This window comes from Cajanus cajan, chromosome 10 (genome assembly GCF_000230855.2).
Source record: "Cajanus cajan strain Asha chromosome 10, NIPB_CcT2T_4, whole genome shotgun sequence".
NCBI classification, from domain to species: Eukaryota; Viridiplantae; Streptophyta; class Magnoliopsida; order Fabales; family Fabaceae; genus Cajanus; species Cajanus cajan.
The window spans coordinates 40,592,456-40,607,780 of record NC_138526.1 but is presented as its reverse complement, the minus strand read 5'-3'; positions in this window follow the sequence as shown (position 1 = coordinate 40,607,780).

Genomic DNA, 15,325 nt, shown 5'->3' with positions numbered 1-15,325 from the left:
GCAAAAAAAAAAAAAAAAAAAAAAAAAAAAAAAAAAAAACTACACCTTAATAATTTAAATTACTTTATTAATTTTTTTATGAATGTTTTCACTATGGGGAAAATAAATTTAAAGATAAGGGACTTACTTGGAGATAATACCAATTTCCATTTGATGCATTTTTTGAAGAATGTTGAAATCTACTTTTGCAAAGGTTAGCAAAGTTTCAATATGGGAAGGATCTTGTTCATAGAGAGTCATGTGATACCTTGCCTCAAACCTAGGTACATTCTTGTTAAGAGGCTGCCTTCAGCAGTGATTGATCTGTTTTGCAAGAGATGAGCTTACTTGGTCGACCAATAATTTAAGATGAGTTTTGGAGAAGTCCCAAGCTTCTTCCAATATATCATCTTCATGAGTTCTTAGATGTGCAACTTCATACAAGCTGCACATGTAACACCCGATTGTATAATAATAATTATATATTTTCTTATATAATATTTTCGCAATTATATCATTAACAATGTATTTTTTTTTTAAAAGAAGATAAAAATAAAGAAAAAGAATATTTTGTAAAATTATTACGTGACATATTGTTCTAAAATATTTGCAATTACGTACTATTTTACACATTATTTCTTTCTTCCCCTTCTATTACAATATTTACATTAATAGTGGAAAGAAAATTACAATTGAAATAATATGGTTGGAAAATAAAATTATAACAGATCTATCAAATAGCCTCCATATTCCAATTCCTCCCAAGTAGGACAGCAGTAATAACAACTGTAAAAGGACCTGGTATGGCCGGTAGATCCATCTATTTTATAATATATTTAATTTTAAAAAAACAAAGAAAAGAAAGGAGTAAGAACAATATCCAATAAATACAAGAATACACAAAATTATTTATAATCAATGTTATATATATATATATATATAAATAAATAAATATACAGATCATATATTAGATTTTCATGATACAATAAAATTTGAATTATACTTGTAGTGACTAGTCAGGATAAATGAGCATCATCATAATATTAACCAATAAAAGGATATTTCACCTTAACCAACAATAGGATATTTCACCTTTATTTCTTACTCATTTAAATTCCCAAGGTCAAACCTCCAGCTACAAATAATTCAAACTTTATCTTCTATGGCCATAGAACAATATTTATCTTCATAAATACGTGAAGAAATAACAACAAGACGAATCAAAGATATTGAAACTATATTATAGTTGATTATAAAATATATTTACAATAAATATATTTACGTAACAAGAATATATTAACAGTATCAATCATATAAATGAAAATGATAATCATTATAGAATAATTAAACAATATAAAATATGAACATCTTATTAATTATTATGAGTAAAAATAATTATAAATAAGAAAATAAATGAGATTAGGGACACCCCACTAAATAAATATAAAATGAGGTTAGGGACACCCCACTAAATAGATATACATAAAAAAATAACAAATAAATAAATATAGTAGTATATAAAATTTTAAAGAGATAAGGTTCTCCTCCCCCTTACTTGGATAAACAGGAGCTAAAACTTGAGCAGAACCTCCTCCTCTAGATTTCCTCTTTCTTTCCCTCTCTTTCTTTCTCTTTCTCTCTCTCTATCTCTCTCTCTCTCTCTAAAATTTTCACCTCCTCATTCAATTATAATTTTTTTCACCCCCTGCCTCCTATTTATAGGCATCCAGGCGTACCCGGAAGGACCCGTACTAAATTCGGAACGGCCAGTTCCGGAGCCTTCAAATATAGGCAAATTTTTCAACTGGAACGGCCCGTTTTAAAATCAGAACGGCCCGTTTTCAAAAAGCAGAACGACCCCTTCTAAAATTAGAACGGCCCGTTCTGGGATCCATTTTTACACACATTGAACATCATTGGAACGGCCCGTTTACAACAGAACTTTTTAGGCATTTTTAAAATCTCGGAACGGCCCGTTTCCCTTTGGGAACAGCCCGTTCTGGAAAAACCAAAATAGGCCTTTTTACAAATTTGGAACGGCCCCTTCTACTTCTGGAACGACCCGTTCTACTTTTGGAACGGCCCGTTCTGATACTTCAAAAATAGCTTATTTTTGTTATTTGGAACGACCCGTTCCACTTTTGAAACAGCCCGTTCTAGCCTAAAAAAATACTTTTATATAAAGAATTTCATAAATGATTTAAATTATTAAAAACCTTTACAATATTCTATAAAACCCCCTTTTAATTAACTAAAATAACTATAAGAAAATAATCTTCATAAATATAAAAATAAATAATAGTAAATATTGCATTAGTAGAAAATTTGGGGTGTTACAGCACAAACGTTGAATATCATTGGCAAGGGTTTCATTGAAGTTTCCTTACTCATTTTTGAATTTGTTAAATACATATGCTCAATTAATAGATATATAACAAACAATAGTTATTTAATGACTTTAAATATAGGCATATATAGTGTATTTTTCCTTATAATCTAAATATGAATGACAAGTTTTATACATAGTTGGTGAAATTGGATATGCTTGTTGTCTAAGTATACAAAAGAGTAGAGCAAGAGAGTGATGATCACCATCTTCACCGATATTCTTAGTTTTTGCAAAAGTGTTAGAAATTTGTTCCAATGTTTGGTTAATTTCTTGTTGGAAATGATATGATACACCAAAACGTTGTAGTAACTCAATAAAACTTAGTTTTTGTATGATACTTTGATTGATCGATGATTGAAACATTGTTTTCACCTCCTCTTTTAGTGTTTGAGCATGTTGCTTCACATTTTCATTGACTTCCTGCAAATACTAGCAATTAATATTTATAATATTTAATAAAGTTATAAGCACTACAAGAAAAATGATTATTATCTACGGAATATTATCTACGGAATTTTTTTCGTAGATAATGTTTAGTTATCTACGGAATATTATCTACGGAATTTTTTTCGTAGATAATTTTTTGTTATCTATGGAATATTACCTACGGAATTATTTTCGTAGATAATATTTAGTTATCTACGGAAATTTTCGTAGATAACTTATCTACGGATTTTTCCGTAGATAATTTATCTACGAAAATTTCCGTAGATAACTTCACCCATAGATAAATTTCGTAGGTAAAACATTTTATTTGAAATATCAATTAACATATATTATTATCGTTTCATTTTAATTTATTGTAAAACAATTAAAATATTTAATTTAGCATCATTAAAAAAATAATCATTATAAGATTTAATTTTTTTAAAATTTAATTATTTATTATAATAATTTTAGTCACGTATCGACCAAAAAATATATTTTTGATTAAAATATATTTTAAAATTTAGTTAATTCATTATAATATTTTAAAATAAATATATTTAAAATTGTTATTAGATAAGTTATCTACGAAAATTTTCGTAAATAAGTTATCTACGGAAATTTTCGTAGATAACTTATCTACGGAAAAATCCGTAGGTAACTTATCTACGGATTTTTCCGTAGGTAACTTATCTAGGGATTTTTCCATAGATAAGTTATCTACGGAATTTTCCGTAGATAACTTATCTACGGAAATTTTCGTAGATAACTTATCTACGGAATTTTCCGTAGATAACTTATCTACGAAAATTTTCGTAGATAACTTTACCCATAGATAAATTCCGTAGTAATACATTTTATTTGAAACATCAATTAACATATTTTATTATCTTTTCATTTTAATTTATTGTAAAATAATTAGAATATTTAATTTAGCATCATTAAAAAAATAATCATTATAATATTTAATTTTTTAATTTATATATTTATTATAATACTTTTAGTCACTGTATTGACCAAAAAATATATTTTAGATTAAAATATATTTTAAAATTAGTTTTGATTAAAATATATTTTAAAATTTTAGTTAATTCATTATAATATTTTAAAATAAATATTATTAAAAATTGTCATTAGATAAGTTATCTACGAAAATTTCTGTAAATAAGTTATCTATGAAAATTTCCATAGATAATTTATTTATGGATTTTTCTGTAGATAAGGTATCTACGAAAATATCTGTAGGTAACTTATCTACGGATTATTCCGTAGATAAGTTATCTACGGAAATTTCCGTAGATAAGTTATCTACGAAAATTTCCGTAGATAACTTCACCTGTAAATAAATTTCTTAGGTTACATATTTGAAACATCAATTAACATATTTTATTATCTTTTCATTTTAATTTATTAAAATAATTAGAATATTTAATTTAGCATCATTAAAAAAATAATCATTATAAGATTTAATTTTTTTAATTTAATTATTTATCATAATATTTTTAGTTATCGTATTGACCAAAAAATATATTTTTGATTAAAATATATTTTAAAAATATTTATGATTAAAATATATTTAAAATTTTATTTAATTCATTATAATATTTTAAAATAAATATTATTAAAAATTGTCATCTTAAATTTTTTATTTTTATAAATTAATTGATGATAAAAAAAATAACATACTAATATATGGTTTTAAATTTGATATGAAAATATTAGGATATAATTAGATAAGATTTTAAATTAGTGTTTTATTAATGATTGATAATTAGAAAATAAAACTAGAATAAATACATTTTTTGAATTTTATATCTTAGATTGAAGATGAATAAATATATTAATTTAATTAATAATTTATTTAAAATGTTAAAATTTAATTTATAAAAATTAATATTTTAAAAGAGAAGGATTATAATAATATCAATGTAACTTTTATTAAATGTGAATTTTATAAATTCAACCGTTAGATTAAAAGTTTTCTACTCTTAGCTCATATATACAAAATTTTATAGTAATTTAAGATGATTTGATACTTCATTCTTGTAAAATAAAATTGACGTAATATATACATTTCAAAACATACTAAAATATGAACACTTTGATTACCTTCAAGTTGTGTTCACTTTTAACAAAATTTGATATAAACATATAAAGTGATATGAACTTTAAATCTAACGGTTGAATTTACAAAATTCACATTTAATATAACATTATTGAGCGGTGTAATACTTAGTAAAAGTTACACTAGTGTTATTTCAGCCCTTATCATTTTAAAATATATAAATTATTATTTAAACTTTTAAATTTATAATAATTAATTTAAATTGTATCATAATATTAATTTTAAATAGAAATAAGTAGATTGTTAATTATACAAGTAAGTATATTTATAAATAAATATTAATTAAATATAATATAATAATTATTATTATTGGTAATATAATTATTATATATATTTTTATATTTTTATAGCGGTCTGAACATACCAAAATGAGAGGGATCCAAAAATAGTATAAGTATGAGATTGTACTTAAATGAATTAATTTGTATTACTTATACTGATAACATGCATTAGCTCTTCTGTAGCCTATCTCTTAAGAACTCCACAGTTAAACGTGCTTGACCTGGAGTAGTATAGGGATGAGTGACCTTCTGGGAAGTTTCCCAGAAAATGTGCAATAAGGACAAAACATGTTGAAAAGTGAAGTGTAATGAAACATCATCCTTGAGAGGCCAAATATGAGGGTTATTACATTAATAAATTTATTAAAATTAAATAAAAATTTCCTGAAAGTTATATACGGAAAATTCCGTAGATAACGTTATCTACGACCATTTTATCTATGGATTTTTTTCCGTAGATAATCTGTAGATAATTGACATTTATCTACGGATTTTTATGTTTATCTACGGATTTTTCCGTAGATAATCTTGATTTTTCTTGTAGTGAAGCTTATCTTTGTGTCTGTTTATATATATATATAGTGATTAAATTAATTTGTATTATACATGTTTCTTTTTTCTTTTTTATAAATTTCTACCAAAATACTTTTCCAATGTTCTCTTCAGAGTTTGTTAGAATAAATTTTTTTAGAAACACTTTTAGAAGAAAAAAATAAGAAGAAAAATAAATAAATACACTAGTATAAAAAAGGTAATTCACGTCGGTTATTTTAAGTTTTTTACGTCAGAAAAAGGTCCGACGTAAATGCGGGAGACGTAAATTTACATCGGTTGTGAGAGCTGACATAAATTTACGACGGACATTCACAAGACCCAACGTAAAAAAGTTGTAAACAAAAAAAAAAACATAATGCGTGCAAGCAGAACGGATCGTTCTGCTTGGAGAACGCCCCGTTCTGCTTGGAGAACGGCTCGTTCTGCTTGTAGATCCACCCAAACATGAAGCATTTTCTACTTGAAATTAACTAATATATTAACAAACGATGATCCACCCAAACGCGAAGAAGAGGATAATATTAACTAATATATTAATAGATCAATACATACATTTATTTTCAACATATTAGCTAATATATTAAGAAAGGATTTTTCAAACTAACCTCAAACGCGAGCCCAATGCAATCGGTCAAAAATTCAAGAACCACCCAAATGCGCAAACGTACACTCAGATGCAATACACTTAAACGAAATCTTAACTCAGAAGACTCGAATTGCACATATCAAAGCTCTCTTGTTTAAATATTGACGCGTGTGAATAAAATTTGAAATTTGTAGATATTTTACGTTGGACCTCGTAGGGGCTGACGTAAAAAAGTTGGACTTAATTACAAAAATGTCATCGCATTTTTTTAACGTTGGATTTTTCTTTGTCTGGCGAGAATACAGTGACGTAAATTATCCTTTTTCTACTAGTGATAAAACCTTCTCTATAAACTAAAATTAGCTTATGCATAATTAAAAGTACGATTTTAAAGAAGCTAACCTATCATAAGCTAATTTTAACTTAAAAAAGCTCATTTCATTTTCCCTTCTTGTTTTTTCATCTTAAAAGTGCTTGTGGAGAAATTTACCCAAACAAGTCTTAACTTAATTAGTTAAACTCTAAGACAGAAATATTACAATCACATAGGATGGATCCTCCAAGAATGTGCAATGTCTCTTTCTCATTGGCTTTTCTCATCTATTCATTCCCTTCAATAAGACATATTATAAGTCTCTCAATAAAAATAAAATAAAATAATGAATCAAGATCCATTGACATCAGGTGTAACACCCCAGTTTTCAAAAAGGTTATTGTTATTATTATTATTATATGGTATTTTATCATAATTATTTTAATAATTATATAGAAATATTATTTTGTACGTTTTAAATAATTATTATTTTGGACAATTATTTTGTACGTATTAAATAAGTATTTTTATTAGTATTTTTAAATAAATATTTATATGTTTTAAGAGAAGGTTGATTTTATATGATATTTTGTTATTGAAATTTATTATTATATTTTGGGTCAGAAATATATTATTATTATAGAGGAAAAATATTTTATAATATACATGTATTTATTTTATTTAATTATTTTGAGGAGAAAGAGAAGTGGGTTAGAAGAGAAGGAAAATGGGTTGGGTTGACCCAGCCCAATAGATTAATTTTAAGAAAGGAATCAGGTAGTGTTAACCCTATCTGCCTCATTTGCATTCTGAGGGGTTAGGGAAAAAAAAGAGAGGAGAAACAAAGAGCTCTAAGGAAGAGTACTCAGGAACGATCTTAGATCACACCAAGACCATCCGTCTTCTGCTCATCCAGGTAAGGGGGGAGTGAGAAACCTCGCTCTGGGTGTGGGATTGTATGCTGGGTAGTGGGATTGGCCCCCAATCCTGTGTTTGTTGTATTTTTGTATGCTCATGTATGAGGGATTTCTCCCAATTGTATCTGTTTTGCTTATTATTTTTCTTATATGCAATTAATTGTATGATTTGAGATCTCTATGGGTTCTTATGGGAAACCCTATGAGAAACAGGCAAAATATGAATATTTTCTGTTTTGCTATCTGACTGCTCTATTGTATTCCTTGTTGAATGTAATGTGTAAGTATGTGATTAATTTTGAGAATAAATATGTTTTGATATGATTTAGAGTGCTCTGTGGGTTTCTACGGGAAACCCTATAGAAAATAGGCAAAATATAAATGTTTTCTGTTTTGCTTTTTGAATGTTCTATTACGTTCCTTGTGTGATGTATAATGAAAATATGTATTTAATTTTATAAATAAATGAGTTTTGATATAAATTAAAGTGCTCTGTGGAGGCTTTGTGAATATGATGAGATAATATGAAATGTGATAATGAAATGTGATGACGAAATGTGATGATGTGAAATGACCATGGGAAATGATAATGTGATATGAGAATGCATAAAGTCGTGATTGACATGCATCATTTGCATAAGTGTTTTAAGGGTACAATATGGAATACACCGCTAGAGAAGGCCCCCTAGTGTAAAAGCTTTGGGGATTAGTCCTTGGGGATAGCTCGGTTTGGAAGTCCCAGTCTCGCCCATTGTGTGCATGGGATGTATCTTGCGCGGCTTAGCTATCCCGACGAGACTCTGGTAGTATATCCTTCTAGTGAGAGTGCACAGAGGGTGTGACCCGGCATGTACTCCTAGACTACTCTTCGTGTATTGCTAGCGGCAATATGCCATGTGATGTTTTACTGGCGCCACATGCATGATAATATGTAGTCCGTGTCCATGCATATGCATTCTTAATGTTATTTGATAAAGTGATGGTTTATGTCTTGGATAAGTGTGATGTTATTATTAATTTATCTATGTTATACTTGTTTTTGTTTGTGTTTGGCTATTTGGCATATATTTCTACACTGTGAGTCAGAGTAAGATGTTTCTCACTCCCTTTTCTCTTATGTTGTTTTCTCTAACTGTCATACATGTTATTATCAGCATGAGGCTGAGGATGTTGGTGATGAAGCTTAGGCTTCTATGTTGGGATTTGCTCTGATAGGACATGTAACATCGGGGCTTAAATAGGATTAGATTGGAATGTTATTTTTATTAAATCATTTTGAAAAAAACTCAGTTTCATTTCCTTGTAATTTCTCTACATGTTATTTGGATTAAGTTTATAAATGTGAACTCTTTACCCTTATGTTGTTGGAGATTTGATCGTCTTATGTTGAAGAATTGTATTTTATTTTATTTATTTTATACAATTACTATATATGTATGTTGGGGTAGAGGGTGTCACATTAAGTGGTATCAGAGCAGGTCGATCCAATCGACCGTGTGTGTTATGTGCTTATCACGACTCTGTTGTGTGCTCTGACTGTGTCTTGTTTGTTGTGTACTATGATGATGTTTTGCTTTGATGATGATGATGTTCTTCTTGTGTTGATATTGTTGAGTTTGATATTGTTAAGTTATTTTGTAATTAGAAGAATGATAGTCATGATAGTGTTAGCTAATACCATTATGACCGTTTTTCTTCATTCTTATAATTTCTTATTTGTTTGGTACTTCTTGCTTACGTAAGAAGTAGTGGTTGAGTGATATCCTTGTGTTGCAATCATGTGTGCGAGTAGTGATAGACGAGATATTGTGCTAATATTTTAGGAACTATTGAGGCCTTAGCTTTGGTTAAGACATTAATTTTTTTTTTAGTGTATTATGAGTTTACGATTGGTGGAATTTTTGAAAGCTATAGTTGTAGCGATTGAATCCAAGGATGATGTATGTTGAGAATTGGAGTTTTGGTATTCTTAAGGAGAGATTGAAGTGTTAATGATTTCTAGAGTTTGATGGTTGTATGTTGACCTTTTATGGTTTAGGTAGTATGTGAATTTTATTTTCTAAGTCTTTTGTACTGAATATGTGAGTTGTTTGGTTTAGATTTGTAGTGGGAAACTTTGATATGAAGTTGAGGTGTGAGTTTGGAAGGGTTGAGGTATTTTTGTGACCTTAGATATATTGATACACTAATGTTATTTGGTGTAGAGGATATTTTCGCTGCAGTTTTGTTGTGCCAGTATGAGTACCGTATTGACAGATTTAGATTTTATGGTCTTCACAAAAGTTGTATCCTTGGACGTTATCTTTCCAATGGAACTGGAATCAGGTAAAATGGAGGTCTAGAACTCCAGTTATAGCTACTTTGGTGATCAAAGGTCTAGCTGTAAGCGCTGAATATATCTACTGTGGTTTTTAAAATTTTTAGCTAAGAACATGATCTTTTTAGAATCTTATGTCTTCTTCGTAAGAGTTGTAGCTTATTCTCTTAGCTTTCTTTTGAGATAGGTTTGAGATCATTTGGATGAGTATAAATCTCTAGGTATCATTTTCTTTGATCATTGTTGAAGGGATATGTATGGTGTCATGATATTTTTGAATCGTTAGGCAATGCAAGGATAAAAATTGATTTTGTTAAGATGTTTTGGGGTGTTTTCATGTGGATTGAGAGGTTGTTTAAGGCTGTATGATGTTATGTGGTAAAGGTTGTTCATGTACATGCTTATGGATGGTTTATTTGAAGGTTTAAAGTAGGTATTCTAATATGATTTAATATGCATGTATGTTAATATGTGGGTAGATGACCTTAGGGATCAATTGGTGAATGTCGTGTGGTTAGTGAGATTGATCTTAGGGTGTGATATGATCATATTGTAGTTGAGGGTGGAGATATATCAAAGACGGTTCTATGTTAAGTTATCTAAGTATTACTATTTTATTTTATTTTATTTATTGATTTATTTATTTATTTATTTTTTATTTATTTTTATTTTTTTGATTGTATGAGATAAGTTTTCTAGTTCTTGTAAATTCCAGTTGAGGTAAACATGGATCTGTCTCAGGTAGAAGTTATGTTTAAGTGGGGAGATATCTAAGTCAATTAGTGAGGTTAAGAGTTTTCTTAGATAAGCTTATTATTATAGGAGAGTTATTGAGGAAATTTCTAAGATAACATTACTTTTGACTAGGTCAACTAGGGAGAGTGTTGTCTTTGTGTGGGATAGTAAGTGTGAGAGTAGTTTCCAAACTCTTAAGGAAAGATTGATTAATGTTAATACTACTAGATTTAGTATGTCTTTTGTGGTATATAGTGGTGCTTCTAGGATGAGTTTGGGCAGAGTGTTGATGCAAGAAGGAATGGTAGTAGCTTATGCTTCTAGGAAATTAAGAATTCATGAGAGGAATTACCTTACCCGTGACCTTGAGTTAGTAGTTATGATATTTACACTAAGATTTGGAAACACTACCTATATGATTCTAAACTTGAGGTATTTAGTGATCGTTAGAGCCTTAAATATCTTTTGACCAAAAGATATAGTTGGAATTTCTTAAGGACTAGGATTTTAATTTTAGTTGTTATCTAGGTAAAGCCAATGTGGTGATCCATGCTTTGAGTAGGAAACCTTTATATTTTCCTTTCCTTATGGTTAGAGAGATGGATCTTTTGGCTTAGTCTAAGGATTTAAGTTTGGCTTATGAGGTTACCCTTAGTAGTGTGAGACTAGGTATGACTCGAGTAACGAGTGGATTGTTGAAGAAAATTGGAGAAGCATAATTAGTTGATTCAATTTGGTGACAAGATATGAAGCTATAGGACAAGGTAATGGAGAGAAGAGTTGCCTTGGGTATAGATGAAGTGGTAAGACTTGGAGACCGATTTTGTGTACCTAGAGAAGGTCGTAGAAATAAAGCTATTATTCTAGAAGATACCTTGAGTAGGATGATCTTTCATCTATCATCTTTGATGATTTAAGAGTTGGATTTGATTGAAGAGTTTAGAGACTTAAGCTTGGTGTGTGAGATTACCTTTAGGAGCATTGAATCAATTATGTTGAAAGTGACTAATGAATTAATGGACGAGATTAGAGAAGCCTAGGAGTTAGATCCTTTCTTAGTGAACCAAGTGGAGAGGATTGGTAGGGGTATAGATAGCCCTTTACGAGTGGAAGTTGATGGTGTTTTGGGGTTCAATGATAGGATCTATGGCCTAGTAATCTTGAATTTAGGAAAATGATCTTAGAGGGAGGACATAAGAGTACTCTTAACATCCATTTAGGAGCTACTAAGATGTATCAGAGTGACGCAGCGGAAGCATGGTGGCCTAAGGTGAAGAGAGGAGTAGAGGAAGCTTGTGTACTCATGTTTAGTATGGTATAAGTCTAAGATAGAACATCAGAAGCCTTTTAGGACTTTTGTAACCTTTAGATGTCCCTGTTTGGAAGTGAGATAATGCGTCTAGACTTTGTTGTGGGTTTACCTAGGAAGTTTAGGAAGAATCTTAGTTTAATGAAGGAGTCATAGTCGAACCTCTTCATTTCAGAAATTCGAGGACGAATTTCTTAAAAGGGGGGAAGTATTGTAACACCCCAGTTTTCAAAAAGGTTATTGTTATTATTATTATTATATGGTATTTTATCATAATTATTTTAATAATTATATAGAAATATTATTTTGTACGTTTTAAATAATTATTATTTTGGACAATTATTTTGTACGTATTAAAAAAGTATTTTTATTAGTATTTTTAAATAAATATTTATATGTTTTAAGAGAAGGTTGATTTTATATGATATTTTGTTATTGAAATTTATTATTATATTTTGGGTCAGAAATATATTATTATTATGGAAGAAAAATATTTTATAATATACATGTATTTATTTTATTTAATTATTTTGATGAGAAAGAGAAGTGGGTTAGAAGAGAAGGAAAATGGGTTGGGTTGACCCAGCCCAATAGATTAATTTTAAGAAAGGAATCAGGTAGTGTTAACCCTATCTGCCTCATTTGCATTCTGAGGGGTTAGGGAAAAAAAAGAGAGGAGAAACAAAGAGCTCTAAGGAAGACTACTCAGGAACGATCTTAGATCACACCAAGACCATCTGTCTTCTTCTCATCCAGGTAAGAGGGAGTGAGAAACGTCGCTCTGGGTGTGGGATTGTATGCTGGGTAGTGGGATTGGCCCCCAATCCTGTGTTTGTTGTATTTTTGTATGCTCATGTATGAGGGATTTCTCTCAATTGTATCTATTTTGCTTATTATTTTTCTTATATTCAATTAATTGTATAATTTGAGATCTCTATGGGTTCTTATGGGAAACCCTATGAGAAACAGGCAAAATATGAATATTTTCTGTTTTGCTATCTGACTGCTCTATTGTATTCCTTGTTGAATGTAATGTGTAAGTATGTGATTAATTTTGAGAATAAATATGTTTTGATATGATTTAGAGTGCTCTGTGGGTTTCTACGGGAAACCCTATGAGAAAACAGGCAAAATATAAATGTTTTCTGTTTTGCTTTTTGAATGTTCTGTTACGTTCCTTGTGTGATGTATAATGTAAATATGTATTTAATTTTATCAATAAACGAGTTTTGATATAAATTAAAGTGCTTTGTGGAGGCTTTGTGAATATGATGAGATAATATGAAATGTGATAATGAAATGTGATGACGAAATGTGATGATGTGAAATGACCATGGGAAATGATAATGTGATATGAGAATGCATAAAGTCGTGATTGACATGCATCATTTGCATAAGTGTTTTAAGGGTACGATATGGAATACACCGCCAGAGAAGGCCCCCTAGTGTAAAAGCTTTGGGGATTAGTCCTTGGGGATAGCTCGGTTTGAAAGTCCCAGACTCTGGTAGTATATCCTTCTAGTGAGAGTGCGCAGAGGGTGTGACCCGGCATGTACTCTTAGACTACTCTTCGTGTATTGCTAGCGGCAATATGCCATGTGATGTTTTACTGGCGCCACATGCATGATAATATGTAGTCCGTGTCCATACATATGCATTCTTAATGTTATATGATAAAGTGATGGTTTATGTCTTGGATGAGTGTGATGTTATTATTAATTTATCTATGTTATACTTGTTTTTGTTTGTGTTTGGCTATTTGGCATATATTTCTACACTGTGAGTCAGAGTGAGATGTTTCTCACTCCCTTTTCTCTTGTGTTGTTTTCTCTAACTGTCATACAAGTTATTATCAACATGAGGCTGAGGATGTTGGTGATGAAGCTTAGGCTTCTATGTTGGGATTTGCTCTGATAGGACATGTGACATCGGGGCTTAAATAGGATTAGATTGGAATGTTATTTTTATTAAATCATTTTGAAAAAAACTCAGTTTCATTTCCTTGTAATTTCTCTACATGTTATTTGGATTAAGTTTATAAATGTGAACTCTTTACCCTTATGTTGTTGGAGATTTGATCGTCTTATGTTGAAGAATTGTATTTATTTTATTTATTTTATACAATTACTATATATGTATGTTGGGGTAGAGGGTGCCACATTAAGTTATAGGTATTAGTCTAAAAACTTATATCAAATTTTATACATTTAATAATATTTGTATAATATAAATTTAATCAATCTTATCATTGAATTATGTTATATTATAATCAAGATCATATATATCCAATTTCACATGATTCCAAGCTTATTTAGTTGTTCATCATATTTCTTTATTTTAATATATAATATGATATTTAATTCAAAATATTTGTAAACAAATTAGTAGAGCAATTTATTTATAAAAAGAAATCAAAGTCTACTCAAAGTTTGCGGCAACATATATACACTCCCCTAACTAAAGATTGAGATTTTCATAATATATATTTTTTAACATATTTCTTCTTTTACATGTGAATTAGGTATCTGTGTGAGGAGGGATCCACTTATATCAAGAGTAAATCTACCTATATTTACTTCTCTTAATAATTCATATTCTACATAAAATTTCAATGATTTAATTGTTGAATTAAAAGTTCTTAATATATAAATGATGTTAGAATTTTTTTTTAAAAATTTAAAACTATTTGATACTTCGTTTAATTAATTCAAATCAATATAGAAAATGTTTTTATGATTATCCATCAACTTGAATTAATGAAATGGAGTATCAAATAATTTTTAAATTTTTTTAAAAATTTGCAGACTTGATCTATGTATTCAGAACTTTTAATTAAATGATTGGATTGCTGAAATTTGAGATAGAATATGAGTTGTTGAGCAGAATAAGTCTACTAAGACATACTCTGAAAGTAAGTGATATATATATATATATATATATATATATATATATATATATATATATATATATATATATATATATATATATAGGGGGAGAGAAGAGGAGTGATCAAAGGTAAAATTACTTTACTTAATAATTCGTGATATATGTTAAATTTCAATGATCCAACAGTTAAATAAAAAGTTCTTAATGTATTGATCAAGTTTATAAATTTTAAAATTTTGTAATGATGACAACAATAATAAATATAATTACAATGGTGACGATGTGTAGTAGTTTTATTTATAATGTTTTATTCTAAACCATTTATTAATATGTGTGTGTGTAATTTACATCAACCTATTTTATGGAAGGAGTAAATTAGCAAACAACACCTTAGCATTTTAAAAAAGAAGTGTGTGTATATATGTTAACAAGTCATGCAATTTCACACCAACTTCTTTTTTAGAAGTTGTATTTATAACTTGTTAACCTTTCTTTCTAAAAGAAAAT